Here is an 18531-nt window from a genome sequence, read left to right on the forward strand (position 1 = left end):
TGCAATTGCTTTTGAAAGGTCCCCCCATCCAAGTACTGCCCGGGGCTTCTTCCCCCTCGTGGCTCGGCAACACCAGCGCTAAGGCATCATCCCAAACATCGCCTACACACATGTAATACACATTAACTGTACCTAGATTCACAAACTTAAATGCATCAGCTTCTGTCCTATTGCATATGCATTCCCCCCTCCTCCCCCCTGCCCTGGTGTCCAGAGAATGGAAGCCATTTCACTCTGCGACAAAGAAAGTAAAATCTGCCTTGAATGAGGATCAAATATTTTGGGTGGAATGTATGCATTGTTTAAATTGTGTCTGAGTGATTCTGGCGGGATATTGGTATGGATATAGGATATATACTGTATAGTTGGATGTAGAAGTGTAGAAAAAAGAATGATGTTTGAGGGAGATCCGTCTTGGGATGGGAGGAAATGCTGACATGTGTAGGCCTATGTGTCCCCTTCACTTAGAGTCAGGGGTGGGAACAATGCTAGCTACCTACTTTGAATCAGAGAGACAAGCTCTCTCTCCTGTTGTCGGTTTAGATAGATATGAGCGAAAGGGAATTACATAAACTATTCCAATGTTGAGCTGCATGTCAATCTTATAGAGAGCAGGGTTTTAATTTGTGAACATTTCTTATTTTTAAACATTGTCCACAAAAGCAGAAAAATGTTAAGAACAGGGTTAACATATGTTTTATATATATACATATATATGTTTATATATGTGTCTTCTTTTATTTTACATAGTTAGCTATAATATACATATTTACAACGACGGCCGGTTTGTGCACACTAGGGGGCAGTAGTGGTCAATGTTATGGATATGAAAGAATGATTATATTTGTCACAATTCCTGGGTGAGGTCAATACGGTTTCAAATTAATATGGCTTTAAATATACCATTTATGTATTCTTAAAACACCAAATGCTAGACATCCCAGGGGCTCTTATTATATACTGTAGACTGCAACATTTTATATGCAATCATTTTAGAAATGCAAGATGATTTCACTTCAAGGATTGAAATGAATCCCAATGATATAGGCTGTTATTGTATACCACAGATGCAATTTAGGCTACAATCCATAATTGTAAATAATAATATTCTAATAAAGGCCTATATTTTGAACGAAAACACATTAGGTGTGGCCATTTCTTTTCTGTAAGTCTCCTTTAGTCTCTCTGCCATGTCGTGTGAGTGACTTGTTGCAGCTCTCTCTCAGTGCTCCTGTGGAGCACGGGACCTCAGAGCGACGTTTTGTCGGCGTGGGGTGGATCTACATGCTGGCCTAGCGTGGCCTGGCTAACATGGTTCTGCACCACCACCATCCCCATGGCCCATTCGTGCACCTGTTTCCAAGACAACTGCCATTTAAAGGGGCGGATTTGGTTATCGACCTCCTGCTCTCATCTCGGTAGAAACTAACAGAAATCCAGTGCCTCAAGAGCCCTCTTGAACATTAGGTGGTCTGAGTCCAGGGACCAATGACCCCCTGACCCGGGGGGACTCTGTGCTTACAGTACTTTCATTTAACTTTGTGGGGACACAACATATTGTTTTGGAATCATGGATTTGTGTTTAGTGAAATGTTGATCTAATCTTCGAAACCAGTGGCCAATCAACTCCATACTACAACTAATTCCAAAAAGGCCCTTTTGTTGATACTCCACTAGCAATCAGAGGTTATTTTGCTCCCCATGTGACCATCCCCGGAGTAAAACAGGATATTAGGCCGGGCCATGATGCAGAGAGGGATTTGATTGGATCGTTGAGAAGGTGATTGCTGCTGTTAATATTGGTTGTGATGTCATGGCCGTGCAGTTGGACTCAGCGACAGTCCATGTTACTGTGCGTTGTGTTTGATTGGCGTTTCATTTCACGATGTCTTGAACCGTTATAATGCATGGCAGGGTAGGAACATAACTTGTAATAGCCTACGTTGTCATTCAGGGGCTTCCAGGGCATGCATGGGGAACACATACTAGAGCCCACAGAAAGGTTCCACGTAGGGTGGAGCCCCAGCCTTTCCTGCAGTCCACTAGCAGCACTAACCACCTAGCATCACGCATCACACACACGCACACGCACACACACACACACACACACACACACACACACACACACACACACACACAGATCTGTGACGCGGTGATATTTTCGGATGTGAAATCAGCTGGAACACCAGGACTATGGATTGCACCCTACAAGCATACGGCCTCCCTTTGGAACCCCTCCTCCCTGAAAACGACCTAAAATAACAGGCAGCTCTCCACCACCCCCCCCACCTCGCCCTCCCCCTCTCACTCCCCAGAAAGCTCCCCTTGGTCTGGATCCTCCCTCCATGTTATCACCGCAGACTCGCAGAGGCGTCTCAATCGGGCAACCATCTTATTTATTCCTCTTATTCTCGAACTCGTGATTATTATGGAGGAGTGGTTCTCTTAACAGGTGAAGCCAGTCAAGCAGAACTAATGGGATTTTTCACCTCTGCATTGAAACATAACTTTTCTGTCGGTGGCTTTCCCGTGTGTGGATTAAGCACAGGAGACAGAGCAGTAGAAAGGGAAGACGGGAAGGGATGTGCTTGGACGTAAAATGAACCCACTCTAAATTGTAGAGTTTTATAGGACTCACCTCCGACTGTTAAGCTGTGAGTGGGAAAGCCATTGTTGTTTTTCAGTGGTAATTGGGGCATCGAGTTTACCATTGAACCACGGGAACGATTTGATATATTTTATGGATGTCTATTTTGGGCCTTGCTGGCTGGAGGAGTGTGTGACTAGAGACAGTTGTCCTGTGTGTGCTAGAGCTTTTGTGTTATGACGCTAGTGTAGAATATAGGCTAGTGGCAGACTATTGGTTTCTAGCTGTTTAGTTTTATGAGCATATTCAATATGAAGCAGTTTTTATTTCCAATAGGCTAAGTCAATTGAATGATACGGCAAGATAAATTTCCTCATTGGGCAGATTACAAAGGATGGATAAATATGTGTACATTTGTCTTATTGTTATTATTTTAATCTTTCTCCAAACATTTTGCACATATAAGAACCAAGATGTTCTACACAGCCAACATTTTTCTAAACCCAAGTTCACTTCAGAGAGCTGTAATGCAATGGCTTCACCATGTCAGTACATCAGTTGAGTTCGAGTCAATGAGATGAGAGTAGTTCTAATATTTACATCCGTACTGCATATTCTTCATCACGCGTTCAGTCACACACACACACACGCACACACACACACACACACACACACACACACACACACACACACACACACAGACACACCACTTCCTGAAGTATTTTTCATCTAAAGATTCCCCCGTCAGCCAGCACAGCCTCTCTGGAGCTCCCTCAGCAGGTGTGCGTGTTGCCCACAGACTTCCATAGAAGGCGGTGCATCAGAAGTCTCAGACGATCTGAGATCTCACCGCCTACCAAATGTCTGGGGATTTTTTTAATGCAAGTTAGTTGCTTGAACAGCGCAGAGAGCAGCGGCTAACAGACGTGCGCCGCTAACATCCGATAGGAAATGATGCCCTGTCGTAAAGGATGCTCTCCCTCTCCGGGGACCCTACCTTATTTCATTCGGTTTCATCAAATGTGGGCTCAGTCCACAAGATTGGTGAAATGAAGGACCTCCAGGGACATTAGTATTTTTTTTTTGTACCCAGGACAAGAAAGACACGTTGGTACGACTAAGGGCCCCCCTAAAGACTTTGATTGGTTCTCTAATGCAGGTTTTCTTAAAGGAGACATATTATACCACCAGGTGTGAGTGTGATTAGCCGTTGCCAGCCGTTTTCAAAATCGGCCTCTTCTGACATCACTAGTGAGCGTGTCCACCTAGATTTCTGCTGGATAGATCAGTCTACCAGCCTATCCAGTGGACCGTAGCAAACGTTGCTCATCTATCCGTTATACATCTAGGTGGACACGGCTAATCACACTCACATCTGGTCGTATAATATATGTCACCTTTAAACCTTCTTGTTATTTCCACCAAGTTTTAGCAGCAAAACCTACTGGGTTTCGTTGCTAAAAGCTGGTGGAAATAACAAGAGAGTTGTCAGTCTCTAGTGGAGCGAAGCCTATACAGACCAACTTCTTAGCCTCGTGTAGAGCTAGCTCATTCAGCATGGCCATAGCATGCTTTGCCATTACCATGTCTCTGGTGCAACTAAGTTCCAGGGGATGTTGACTCACGCCCATTTCAGGATGGTGGGAATGACCACTTCCCAGAGGGCATCAGCCTGCAATTCATCTCCTGAGATTCTCTCTGGAGAAACATGCTGTAGTCTGGGAACTTCTTTCTCTGAGCATGGGGGGGGGGGGGGGGGGGGGTGCGTCTGAGTCACAGCCAGGAGTCGGGGTGAACAGGCGACGGAGCAGAACAGTACCCCGGGATGCTGATGGAGTCAGGGGTAGCGGCGACCGCGTCTGACCTCTCACTCACCACTTAGCTTCTCTGGAGCCTCTTGGTGGATGACCCTGGGGATCAAGCAGACATGGCTTGCTTTGTATGTGAACGGCAATGGGCCCAGAGTTTCCAATGCTGGTGATGGGGACTTTGTTGCGGGTCTTTGACCTGAAATGTTGTATATATCTTTGTGCGAAAGCATAACAGAGAGCGAGGCAACAGATGAGAAACTGAGGGTGGAAATCGGGTAGACAAGATCTTGGTATTATCGTTGTATTACAGATCTTATAATAGTAACATCAATTTGATCTTGCATTTTTTGATCAAGCATTAATCTCCTATGATTAAGAAGTTCTATTTGGGAAATGAACGTGGGCTGGTTTGGTTCAGAGAGGCACAGTGCCATAGGGAGGAGAAGCTATTTGATTATGTAGATGTCCTCCACTAAGTAAACACTTCCAATGGGGGTGTGTGTGTGTGTGTGTGCGTGCGTGCGTGCGTGCGTGTGTGTGTGCGTGTGTGTGTGTGTGTGTGTGTGTGCTAGAGTGTCTCCCTATCATACACCTGAGATAATCCCGCCTCCCACCGCCCTGAACAGAGCCTCAGCAGGTAAAGAAGATGGATGCCTGGATATTATAGTTCACTAAATAAGCCTCCAGATGATTGGGTCGGAGTGAACAACCAAATGAAATGTGTTGGGACTGGTACTTTATTCCGTCTTGCAATTTTATTCATATCTGTGAATTTGATTTTCTTGTGAACTGGGTGTTCATTTTTCAAAATTGCTTATTGTTGCACTAAATCTGATAGCTTTATTTTTGTTTTGGTATTTGTATTTTGTATGTATCTGATTAGAAACGGCCGACCCCTTGGAAACGAAAGCATCAGTGTCAGCATACTGATCTGGAAATGGACTTAAAGGTCTCCATTAAGGACTATGTTTTGTATCTGACAGACAGGCAGGCAAGCACACAGACAGACTGGCAGGAAGACAGACAGACAGACGAATGGACAGGTACAAAGACAGATACACAGACAGACAGACGGACAGACAGACAGACAGACAGACAGACAGACAGACAGACAGACAGACAGACGGACAGGCAGACAGGAAGACAGGAAGACAGACATATAGACACGCTGTGAAAGGATATGCCAACAACATCTCACTATACATCTCCAAGATACTTGGATATACAGTATATCACATCTGTGAGTAGAGATAACAGACTGTAAAATCACATGGCACACACACACACACACACACACACACACACACACACACACACACACACACACACACACACACACACACCCCTCAATGTGTGTGTCCTTGCCAGTACGTTGAGAACACACACACATTTTCAAGGTCATCACCGAGATGGAACATCTACACCAAGGTCAGAGACCCCACACCACCCCTCCATCCCTCCTCCACCCCCACCCTCCTCTTCTTCTTCTCCCTCGTCTTCATCTTCTTCCCCTTCTTGGCCGTCTTCTTCTATTTTCCCCCCGTCTGTCTCTTTCACTCTCCTCAGCCCCTCTCTCTGTCCTGTCGCTGATCGGGCCGCAGACAGCGTGTAAGTGCTCTAACCTAGAGAAGGCTCTAGAAGCCCTGTGTGATTGGCTGTGCTCTGCGCCACTGTTCACAATCGATTAAGGCACGGCAAGCTCCCCGTTAACAGCTTTTCTCTGCCGCTACGCCTGTGGCTTTGATACTGTCACACAGACTCCCACTTCGCCCTTAACCCCCGTATTGCTTACCCTCCGTCCCTCCATCGCTCTCTATCTCACTATTTCTACTCCCCCCCCCGACCCCTCTCTCTCTCTTGGGCCTCTCCTTTCTCTCGTCTCCTTTCTCTCCATCCCTTTTCATTTTCCACTTTCCCTTTCATTTTCAAAGCCCCTGTCTGGCTCACGCCTCTCCCCACTCAAGAACACAGTATTCATACCTCCCCAAATCTCCTTCCATTTATGCTCTTTTCTCTTCTCGCGGCGCCTATGGTCGTCTCAAGTGACTTTGGCTGGATTACACTTTGGAGCGCACTCCTCACTTATTCTGTCCTCTTTTCACTTGTGACTTTTTAGTCCCGAGACCTAGAACTGAAGCATCTTAGGACATACCATGACAGACATACATGTACCCTGTCACATTCAACATAGATGTGTATAATATGATTTGGTGTTTATCTAACATTCATCATCCACAGAGCGATAGGGGTTTACACAAGCCACCATGTTAAGTGACTTGCCGTATTTGTGTTGGATTTGTGCGTGTGTGTGTGTGTGTGTGTGTGTGTATGCGTTTCTGTGCATTTGTGTGTGTGTGTGTGTGTGTGTGTGCGTGCGTGCGTGCCTGTTTCAGAGTGTTTGTGCATGTGTGTATTCATGTCTGCATGCGTTTGTGTGTGTAAGTGTTTATGCATGTGTCTGTGTGTTTGTGGGTTTATATGTGTGTATGCGTTCATGTGTGTGTGCGAGTGTATGTGCGTGTCTGTGCATATGTGTGAATGTGTGTGTGTGTGTGTGTGTGTTTATGTGCATGTGTATGTGTGTGCACTCATATAATCCCAGCCAGCATTACACCAATCCCAACCCAGCACCATCTGTCCCAAATCTTTGAGTTCAATGTTGTGTAACAGAAAAATTATCATCTGGAAATTAATAGATTGCCTTTGCCTCTTTCTCGTGCCCCTGCCGTGGATATTACGTGAGCCATTATATTGCTCCTGCACTCCTGCCAACCTGAATCAGAAAAGGACTAGATCTATTTAGGGAGCACTTACATTAAATAATTGCTCGGAAAGATGCATCTTCATCGGCAAAAGTGGTCAACAAAAAAAATGCAATTACAAAACAGTTGATTCCGTCGTGCTTCTAGCAAAGGAATACAAAGGAGCGTCTCGCGACAGAGTAAATGGTTTATATTTTCAATGTTTTTTTTTGTATTATTAAAAGGCAGCGAAGCATTTCCTACAGAACACAAAGAGGAGTCGTGAGAGAGGCCAATGGCTCGAGTTGCTCAGACAGAATGTTCTTTTCTTCACCCTTTCTATCGTCTTTTATTTTTTTGACTTTTGAAGCTCACAGAAATGTTTGAAAGCAGCTACCGTTTAATTCTTCAGACAGCACCCACAGCGGAGCATTGTTCTGTCTGCTATGCAAGCTATGTGAATAAACACATCAACTATGCAGGCTATGTGTATAAACACATCGACTATACAGGCTATGTGTATAACATATCTACTATGCAGTGTATAAACACATCTATTATACAGGCTATGTCTATAAACACATCTACTATACAGGCTATGTGTAGAAACACATCTACTATACAGGCTATGTGTAGAAACACTTTCACTGTTTCATGGGTTTTTACTTTAGACACTTTGCCCTCGTCACAGTTCCATATATCTTCATGACCAGATATAATATATGTTCCCATTTTCCAAATGTGCATTTTAACGTATCTATTAGTTGAGCCTTGTGTAATTGATAATGGGGCCACGTCTCTTTGCATGGCATGTGTTAGAAGACTGGAACAGGGAAGAGGGGGAGAGATTGAGTGCTGCTCTTCTTCCTCACACTTTGCTCTCCCTATAATCATCTCCTCTTCGCCTAGATTACAGGGGTCTCATCCCTCTCCTGTTGCGCCCAGTGAAGACGCTGCAACTTTGAACCGTGCAGAAATTATAAATGTCAGCGTGGGGGGGGGGGGGGGGGGAGATTTTGTTTGGGCAGCATCAAACAGGGACTGGGGCTCACTCACCAAGCCTATGTGTGCCGTAAAGCCCCCTGGTTGGTGTAGTCCTAACTCCTATGCTTCCTCAGACTGAAGTGTCCACTGTCCCTCAAAGGCAGATGCCAAGGTGACTGAGGGGCCCGAGGATGTCCAGCTCTCAGGGCCGTCTTGACCCCCGGGGCCCCCTCTGCCCGTCGTCTTCGTGGAGAGAGAGTGATCTTCTTTCACGGTAGGGAGCCGCTGTTGCCTTCCCCTGGCCTGGTCCTGCTCTCCTCAGAGCTGTAATCACAGCAGACTGCATGTCACAGCGCCCCGCTCTAATTGGCCTGTCACTCTCCATGTGCTGGGGGGGGGGGGGGGGGGCTGGCCTTTGTGGGGCTGCCATGGCGACTGGGCCGTTTAATGAGAGCGAGTGCGCTGTGACTAATGACATCCCTGAACCCATCCGATATAATGCAGCAAATGGACAATTTGCTGCATCACTCACACACAACAGAGAGAAGGCACAAATATGTATCTTTGTGGTCAGACCTGCGTGACATTTTCTTCATCCCCCCCCCCCCTCTTTGTGTACGAGCGGCGGCGTGATGTATATAGGGTCAGCTGACCTCAGCGCTGCACAGTGAAAGTGATGGGTCAACGCATAGCACCTCCTTTTCAACTGAAGTCTATTATTTGAATTATTGCCTTCAGGATAACAATGGCTTCAGTGGGCTGCCGTCACTTGATGATGTACCTATCTATGCCTCATCTCTAACCCACCCCTGAGAGGAGGGGGGTCAGAGAGAAGGCGTAGACGGGGTACAACATCAAGTGACGCCAGCCTTCTCGGGGTTCAGCAGGCTAGAACTATCTCCCTCCATCATCCGACGTCTTCCCCTTTCAGCCACGTGCGTTGGGTCATTAGCGAGCCGGTGACGTTCGTTATGTGTACTGTTTGCACATCCATCTATTCACCATCAGAGTTTCACATCTGTTTTTTCTGTCGTCAGGTAATAACGCGTCTCCACCACCACCACGGTGCCACAGTTTTGCACTGACATGTTAAAAATGGGGTTGAAGCCACTTTCGCACACCCAAACGGATAAATTGCTGGCGATTTTTTTTGCTTTCTCCCTTCCAAAACTGCATAACAAGAGGTGCTCTCCACGCATCACAGCGTCTGTCTTTGTGTGTCGGATGTTGTTTGGTTCAATGTTATTTTGACTACTGTTACTAAGCGACAGGTTGCAGTAAGCCGAATGCACATCACTACCTAAGGCAATGGGTTCTAATCCTTCTGGTCCGGCGACCCCATTTTTGAAACGCTGACGACCCCCAACTTCTTACATCTTTTGTGCATCTGCTTGCCCACACATCGCTGTAACCACCATGCCCATATCGGCGACCCCTATGTGGTGTCACAACCCCAAGGTGGGGGAAACAACAAGCACCTAATCCGATATTTAAACTCAAGTTCACCGGGCCACCCTAAGGTGCACACGTTCTTTAACCGAGCAGACGGATGCATCCACCAGACCTCGTGGTGACCTAGATCGCCACGGTTGGGATCAGCAAGGCCTCCTGATGATGGAGTCCCTGTCACAGTGTCACAGCCCCCCCCCGAGCCCACCGGACGTTGGACGCACAGACATAGGTTCCTTACACTCACACCCGCTGACTCTGCGTATTGTGCGAGGAAATGATTTGCGTCGGAGCAGACCTTATCGCGCTCAGCACAATTAGGTTCATTAGCGGGGCATTCACTCCTCAGTGAGGCTCCGTATCTTGAGCTGAACACGCCGTTGTAATCAGAGCGTGAATCGGAGCACGCGGTCCATCCCAGCAGCCCTCAGTTCATCAGTGGCACTAATGTTTTGCTAACCTGCCATCCCGTCGGTGAATATGAACGAGGACTCCCAGGGATGCCGGTGCGCGTGTCACTTCCTATTCCCCACAGAGTACCTGATAGCCTATTACCCGTGATGCCTATCTGAAACCCCCCCACACACACACACACACACACGCACACACGCACACACACACACACACACACACACACACACGCGTGCAGCTACCCCACTCTTAATTTCCATATTTTGTCTTTCTCTTTTGTTGCCTTTTTTAGCATAGGAGGACAATATGTGAGAGGATTTCACTCCCAGTTGAGAGATTAGTGTGCTTCACAAATTGTCTTTTTGCATAAGTGATTTGTATGCACACATTCGCACATGCTCACACTCGCACGCACACACGCACAGAAACAAACAGACGCACATACGCGCATGCACAGAAAGACACACACACACACACACACACACACACACACACACACACACACACTCCCTGGCACTTTGCCATACTCACACAGCATAGTGTGTCCTAGTGCTGGGATGATTAAAAGTGATCGTCGGGGGGAGAGGAGCGCATCAACACATGCAGCCCAGGAGAATCGATAATGACACGCGGACCGCGGGCAGGTAAATGGCGCACGAAGAGATGGTTACGTAACCAAATGCAGATTGCAAGTCGTGGAAATGGCGCGTGCATCACATCAGCGTACTGAGGTCTGACCGGCCACGGCCCATCTCGGCACGGCCTCTGGCCCTCGTCACGGCGGGCCCAGAGTGAGTAGCATCCATCAGCCCAGACAGTGTTCGGCCATTAAGGAGCAAATGAGATGACCGGCAGCCCAGGAGCCTGTGTTGACGTTCAGCCCTGATTTAACAATACGTTATAGGAACACCGTAATGGGTGTCTCTGCTGTGGACGCTCCCGTCCCACCCTCCCGTCCCCCGCCCCCTGGGGGAATGGGGATATTTACAACGCATTTATCGCATCAGCATGATTGATATGAAAGGTGAATCTATTACGGGACACAGGGAGGGAATTTGCGGGCCCACCTCGGCGCTAACCAGCTGTGGTTTGGTTTTCCAACCAGCGGGGGCGTTCCTGGTGGCGGGAACGCGCCGACTCCCCGGGAAGCTCAATTTATTGGTATGCATTCTGTATTGCTGCTGGTGCATTGAATTAGTGTGGCCAAGCAGGCAGGCAGGGGGAAATGGGACTGTTCTGAGAGTGAATTATACGCAGTCACACACTCAATTTACCCCCACAAACCTTGTTAGGGAAGGAGCACCCATGGAAGCACACACATTATGTAGTGTGTGTGTAGTGGATATAGTAGTGAGTGGGCCCACATGGACCACAGCACATACACACCAATAGCATACACAGGCCTACTCCAACGCAGTGCATTAGCGAACAAGAGTGATGAAGAGTAAATCATCAAATGATATTCAATATTTTTTGTTTAGGTCCTGCTTTTAGTCGGTGTTTGTGAAGGGTGTGTGAAGTGTGTGTGAAGGGCTCTGTCTATGTGAAGTGGTGAGGCTATGGGACGCGTTGCAAATATACAATTCCTTGACCCATTTTAAAAAATCATAATAAGTGGAGCAGCCCTCTTACCATGAAGCCGATGACGACCCACTGATACAAACAATGGTTCTGGTGTTCGTACATCACTACTTTGTCTCTGTGCATCACATCGTTGACCCTTCCTGAGTCTACAGCCTGTGAGATAGATCGAGGGGGGGGGTGTTGCCAGGTTGTCTATAGGCTGACCTATAAGCATGGCAGTGCTCCAGTCTCTTGATTCCAGGGTCTTATGAAATATTCATCCTCATTTCACAGACCATGAATCATAAAGGTGGCCATCGTCTCCACCCATGGTCCCATGGAGGCATCGACAGCTGTCTGAAATTAGACACCAGATTGTGTTACTGATATCGCTCCCTAAACCAATAAGCAATCTGTTAGCGCATCGACTCTAGGGGCGTGTGATCAGGAGTCTGCTCATGTTAAATGCAGTGTCTAGCCCTGCCCCCGATGTAGCTGAGAATCTATCGCTAACCGCATTGTCTCGCATGACATTTAGGACAGACGACTGACATTTGACCACGTATAATCGCAAAAGTCCCAATTGGTACCATTTCAACTAGCTGGTCGCTTCAAATTAAATGTACACATCTTTAGGCAATGCTCTTCGATGATTGTTGGTTTCAATAATGCTATCAATAAGATCACATCCTACAACTGATGTATTCTGAGAATACAAAATGCTGGCAAGCCCATACCTCTGTCTTTGTTTCCAAGAATCATAGTCATACGCAACCCCTCCCTCTCTCATCAGCCAAGCAGCCCGCCGAGCTACACGCGTTCACGTCACACAGTGGCACCGCCAGTTAGAGTGGTGAGGGCACACTGTTAACTCTGAACGTCTCCCTCCTACTGACAGGGGGGGCTCAATCTTACACATTTTGACTTTAAATCAGTCAAGTCATGACAGTTTAAAAAAATAAATGGCATAGCTTTGATATCATCACTAGCATCAGCTCAGCGTTTGCCCCGTTTGATCACACCCTGGAGCGTTTTGACCGATATAACTGTTTTTTAAGTGTAAATACTAATTTGAATTCTGGTGCAGACCAAAAAGCCGAACTCTGGTCTGTTTGATAGGGGTCTCGGTCCGCTTCAAAGTGAACTCTGGTTCGGTAGGCTTTAGGTGTTTAACGTGATCTGAACCATCGATGGGACGCGAACCAACAATGAATGAATTGTGGGTTGAATGTACACTTTTGCCAGACGACTTGTTTGTCGGACGTCTATATAATGCAATTGCTTATAAACATCACAAAATCACAGTCCTTTTTTAATTATTCAGGGACTGAACGGTGCAAATTGTGTTATTTATATTTGGAGGATCAAAAAAGCTAAACGAAAAAGAGCTCACAAAGTTTTTGCTCAAGTATGACTGTCTGTTTCCCTCTGCTATTTCTGTCCAATTGTCTATCAACCTTTTCACGGCATGACATGTGTTTACATGGTTATGTTTGCTTGACAGAGTCTTGTGTCACTGTGATGGCTAACCGAACCAAAGAAAAATGCAACAAAGTAGCAACGTCACCACATAGCCGGTGGATCAGGTCAGTGCCATGCATGGACCAAAGTCACATTTAACAAGCCATGAGCTTGACAGCTGCTTGTGCACATTTCTTAGCTAATGTTAACAAAGGTTTACAAAGAAGGTGATCTTCTTGACTTGACAAGACATGTAACATTGGAGTTAACCTTGAGCTTAGGTTTTAGTACCGACGACGTCTTGACCTGACGTAGGACCTATATGTACCATTGTCTCATGTGAGGATGACTTTGTCCCACTTCTGTATGGTGCTAAAAATATCAAATTAACCTTTTTGTTGTACATTTTTTCAAGTTTATTTTTCAAGTTTAAAATGTAACACTTTTCTCCATCAATCAGACACATGTGGAAACTGCATAATGCTTAACAAAATCGAATCTTTGACATAAACTAATACATACTTAGCATGAGTTATTCATGTTTCATGTACACTTCAAATGCTAGAGTTTACAGCGTTGCTACTGTATAGCTCCTGTTTTCCCATTGCGTCCTGGTCTTCCCAAATGTTTAGACTCCAAATCCATCCTGTGGCTCTGATCAAATGTACCTCTTGTTTATGGTACTACCGTGGAAGATCTTGTACATTCTCAACCTGATGGAACCAAACGGACAGGGATCCCATTCAGAGAGTCTTTCCTTCCCCGTGTGCCCATTGTGAGCTGGGCTGGGCTACAGCCACAGGAGAGCCCCTGAGTGGGGTAAGAAAATGCATTGATTGACTAGGAGGAAGTGGTTCTGAGCTGACCCAAAGAGGAGGTGGGGTAGAAAGACTGAAAGCCCTGATAGAGGGTTGCATTTTTCAAAACAGGCAGAAAACCGATTGTGCATAATCCTCTGACAGCATTGTGCTGCAGATGGTCAAAAGACAAATATTTTACCCCATCTCTCCGCCAGTTGCTGACTGCGTACTGCATACTGTGTGTACGCGACACACAGCACATACAATTCAGCGCTTCTGATGCAAATGAGAGCATCACTCATTCTGGTATCCGTAATGGTAAGTGATGTTCTTATGAGGATGTGTAAGATGAAAATGAACAACTCAGCTATAATAACCACATCCAATTCGGCCTGCGTTTCACTCGCAACCTCTGTAATGAATTGAATCGACACACGCTCTAATCGAGAGTGGATATGAACTATTGGATTCGAGCGCAGTCACTTCCTATGAACTCCCCTTTAATGTAAGGTTACACACTGCTTCCTCTCACATCAATCTTTCGCCGTGTTTGACTTTCCTGCATTGTTTTTCTTCTTTCTCTCTGATTTGAGGTGTCTGCAAACTGGGCTCTATATATCAATATGTGTGTGTGTGCAAAACAGATTGCTTTTAGTACTGGGGGTTTGTTTAGCCCTCAAAAGAAACCATTAGTCAAACAAAAAAGCCTATGTGAGCAGACGTTACTGGCAGTAGCATTAAAATCCACTGCAACACTCTGCCAGGTTAGTAATTGCTCTTTTTATGGTGGTAATTATTTCCTCTAAGGTGCACGCTGTTGCGCATTGCAATTATACATGTGCCGCTATCTCTGTGTGAAGGGAAATGTGGGTGGAGAAGGGATTTTCGTATTTGACTGTGTGTATGTTTGTATGTGTGTGTGTCTGGGTCTGTGTGGGTTTGTGTGTATTTGCATATGTGCAGTAAGATATTCAATGGGAAGAGCTGACATTTCTATACCGTTTCTCTGTCTGTGAAAGCAGTGAGATGGGGTGGTTGACTGTCCATCTTTCCTCTGTCTACATTACAGCACAAACAGCTATGTATGTCGGTGAGTGCAGTATATATGTAGCTAACACAATTTATGTTGAATTGCAGAATTGCGTAAAAGATTCTCTGAGAAGATTACTCTCTCGCTCTCTCTCTCTCTCTCTCTCTCTCTCTCTCTCTCTCTCTCTCTCTCTCTCTCTCTCTCTCTCTATCTCTGTCTTCATCTCACTCTCTCTGTCTGTCTCTCTATCTCTCTTTCTCTATCTCTTACAAAAAAACACACACACCCACCCACAAACCCACACACCCACCCACGCACACACACACACACACACACACACACACACACACACACACACACACACACACACACACACACACACACACATATCTGACCTCACTTTTACAGCGGACAGTTTCTACACGTCCTTTAAACTCAACTACAGCTTCTGTCGCCCCGGTTCTACAACTAGAACCAAGCAGGTTGCAAGCGCACAAAATAATTACAAACCGATGGAAGCGGGGGGGCAGGAGAACCCAACACACGCACCACACAGGAAGGGAGTGAAGACGAGGGTCCCCCCCCCCCCCAGGTGGGTGGGGTGAACCGGCTGGCCTCATGTCCCCCCCCCCCCCCCCCCCCCCCCCCCCCCCCCCCCCCCTGACCCAGGGACGGGCTGACCCAGGGGATCTTCCAATGAAGCTTGCGAGCGGCGTTACAAGAGCGCCGCGAGCAGATAAGGCCTCTCCGCAGGGACACCAGGAGGAGCCCGCCGCCCGCCGCCGCCGCCTCCTGATGTCTTCCAGACGCGCCAAGGGCACCGCAGCCCTGGCGGCGGGCGGCGGTGGACATTCATATGGATGATGCTGCAGAGAACCACGGCCGCCTCAGAGCTCTGGGGTTTGGGCTGATGCAGGAAAAAAAGCGGGGGATTTGGCATTTGCATATTTCTCATTGAAATATTCTGTCTCCCTGTCTCTGGCTCTCTTTTTGCTGTTATTGTTGTGTTTGTCTGTTGTGTTCGGTGTGTGTTGAGTGTGTGCGTGTGTGTGTGTGTGTATTGGTGTATCTGTGTCTCTGCGTGTGTGTTTGTGGGCACTGGGAGACCCCGTTGGCTTCTGGTAAAGTTTCCCATTTACCTCCAACGTTTCCATTGTGGGCAGCGAGGTGTCATGTGGCTAACAGGGACAACAGTCAACACAGAAACACCAGACAGACAGACAGACATATAGGCAGACAGACGCACAGAAGGTGTCATCAGCCGCTGCCTACCATTGCATCGGAAGAGATGGGATAATTGTCCGTGTCTCTTTATATCTAGTGCAGTATCATAACCTAATTCTGAGCGATTGAGATCTCAAGGGGAAGATTCTTTCTGTCCTTTTTCCACGGTACCGTGTTCCTGTTCAGCCGGGCTCTGAGCTAAATTTATCACCCTTCTTCTTTCTCCGCTTAACATTTTGGAGGAACGTTGTAATCAGAATTCGACCTGAGATTCTCGGCGCAGCTCCTAATTAACCCGGCTCTCCTCTCTCTCTGACCTCATCAGTGATGCCATTAAACTCACACGGTCACCAGGGTCCTGTGCTGTATCGCAGCCTGAGAGAGAGAGAGAGAGAGAGAGAGGGGGGGGAGAGAGAGAGGGGGGAGAGAGAGAAAGAGTGGCGAGAAAGAGAGAGAAAGAGAGAGAGAGAGAGGGAGAAAGAGACAGGGGGCGAGAGAGAGAGAGGGGGAGAGAGAGAGAGGGAGAGAGAAGGGGGGAGAGAGAGAGAGAGGGGGGAGAGAGAGAGAGAGAGGGGGGGAGAGGGGGGGAGAAAGAGAGAGAGAGAATGAATATGGGGGCGAAAGGTGGACAGCATGTTGCATTATGCCTAATTTTGTATAAGCATTTGCATTTTCTTGTATGCATGTTTGTGCAAATACACACACACACACGCACACACGCACACACACACACACACACACACACACACACACACACACACACACACACACACACACACAAACATACATACACACAAACATTAGTGTATGAGTAACCGGATTTAGCAGCCACTCTGCTGCCCTATCTGTCTATATGAGGATCTCTGTTTCTGTTGACCTCTGTTTTTTCCACATCTGTTGAATTTCAAATAAACCTCCCGACAGCATACACATGCATTTGTTTGTTAGTAGTGAATAGCATTATGTCTGACTAACTTCACATACATCATAGCTACATCTCGTATCTATTCATCTTTATTTATATATTGGTGTGTGGATATGTGTGTGTGTGTGTGTGTGTGTGTCTGTGTGTGTCTGTGAGTGTGTGTCTAAGCTTACCATCACGTCTGCGATTTTGCATGCACGCATGTGCATGCGTGTGTGTCTATGTGCGTGTGCGTGTGTGTCTGCGTGTGTGTGTGTGTGTGTGCGTGTGCGTGTATGAGTGTGTTGATTGGACTGCGTTCTCCCAGTCCCCACTGCAGCAGGAGGCCAGTCTCCACTAAACAGTGATGATGTGCTCTGGGTGCGCTGACACAAGCCGTTTGGCCTGGAGGCACTGATCCACACCAGCCCTGCTCATTTACAGCTTAACAGAGGAGAGGGCTGTCTGCGTCCGCCTTGTCCTCTACGTCTGGGCCGCTGTGTGTGTGTGTGTGTGTGTGTGCGTGTGTGTCTCTCCAACAGAGAGGAAGGCAAAGTAAGAAAGATCACAACAGCACTTTCCTCGGGCAGACATCAGGTGTGACGAAGCAGCAGCATATGGAACGGGGTTCGTTCGGCGGACGGCAGGCGACGGCGCGGGGGGGTCATATCAAACTTGTCTTATTATATGGTAATATTCCACCGCACCAAGGTCGTTTTGATTCGGTGTTCCTTTTGTCCCTCGTCAGGTTGCCGCGTAGATAAATGAGCTGCTGGGTTTTAGCAGGCTCTTTGGGAGGGAACATCGCTAGAATAGATCCAGCGCTGTTTCAGAGATCGAGTCGATGCCAGACACACATGCAATGCCATTGCATCACGATGACAAACTCGAATCCGAACTGGGAAGGTTTCCTTTAATGCCTGTTGTGCAAAAGCTATGTGGCCTCATGTTCATATTAGGGCTGATGCCATGTTTTTTGTATTCAACAAACAGGGCATTATGTAGATGAGAATCTGCATAGATGGAGGATGAGAGCGCTAGGGCTCTGTTCCATGAGGACAGGAGGTCTCTGTCAGCTGTAGAGGGAGGCCAGGTGGAGCGGGCTGGGCTCCAGGAACCCTGGAGGCTCTGGGATTCTCCCGAACAGGAAGTGGCAGTCGCCAGCTAACACTGATAGCGAAGGTCATGGTGTCATGACCGCTTATGTTTATTATCTCGAATGCTGTAATCCTGTTCAGTAAAGAATGTAAACGAATCCACAGGTCAAAATCATTGTTGATTAGTGAATGCCACTGGAAGATGGAGAAGATTAGCCGTGCTAATCTATGCGAGAACAGAACCGCAACACAGAGAGAACTTCTGTCTGAGCCCCTCCACGTCTGAAAGAGAAAAGCGACTAACAACCGACCGATTCAGTCTCTGCATGAGATTATTCTCCCACCTGCAACCCCCCCCACCATTGGCATGAAAAGCACAAGCGTCTAAAAGGCACAGCTGAAAAACCACAGCACTGGAGTACAAATGACCAAATCACCACATGGCCATTCCTTCATTGTGCTCCAAATG

This window comes from Pollachius pollachius (assembly GCF_949987615.1).
Source record: "Pollachius pollachius genome assembly, chromosome: 12".
NCBI classification, from domain to species: Eukaryota; Metazoa; Chordata; class Actinopteri; order Gadiformes; family Gadidae; genus Pollachius; species Pollachius pollachius.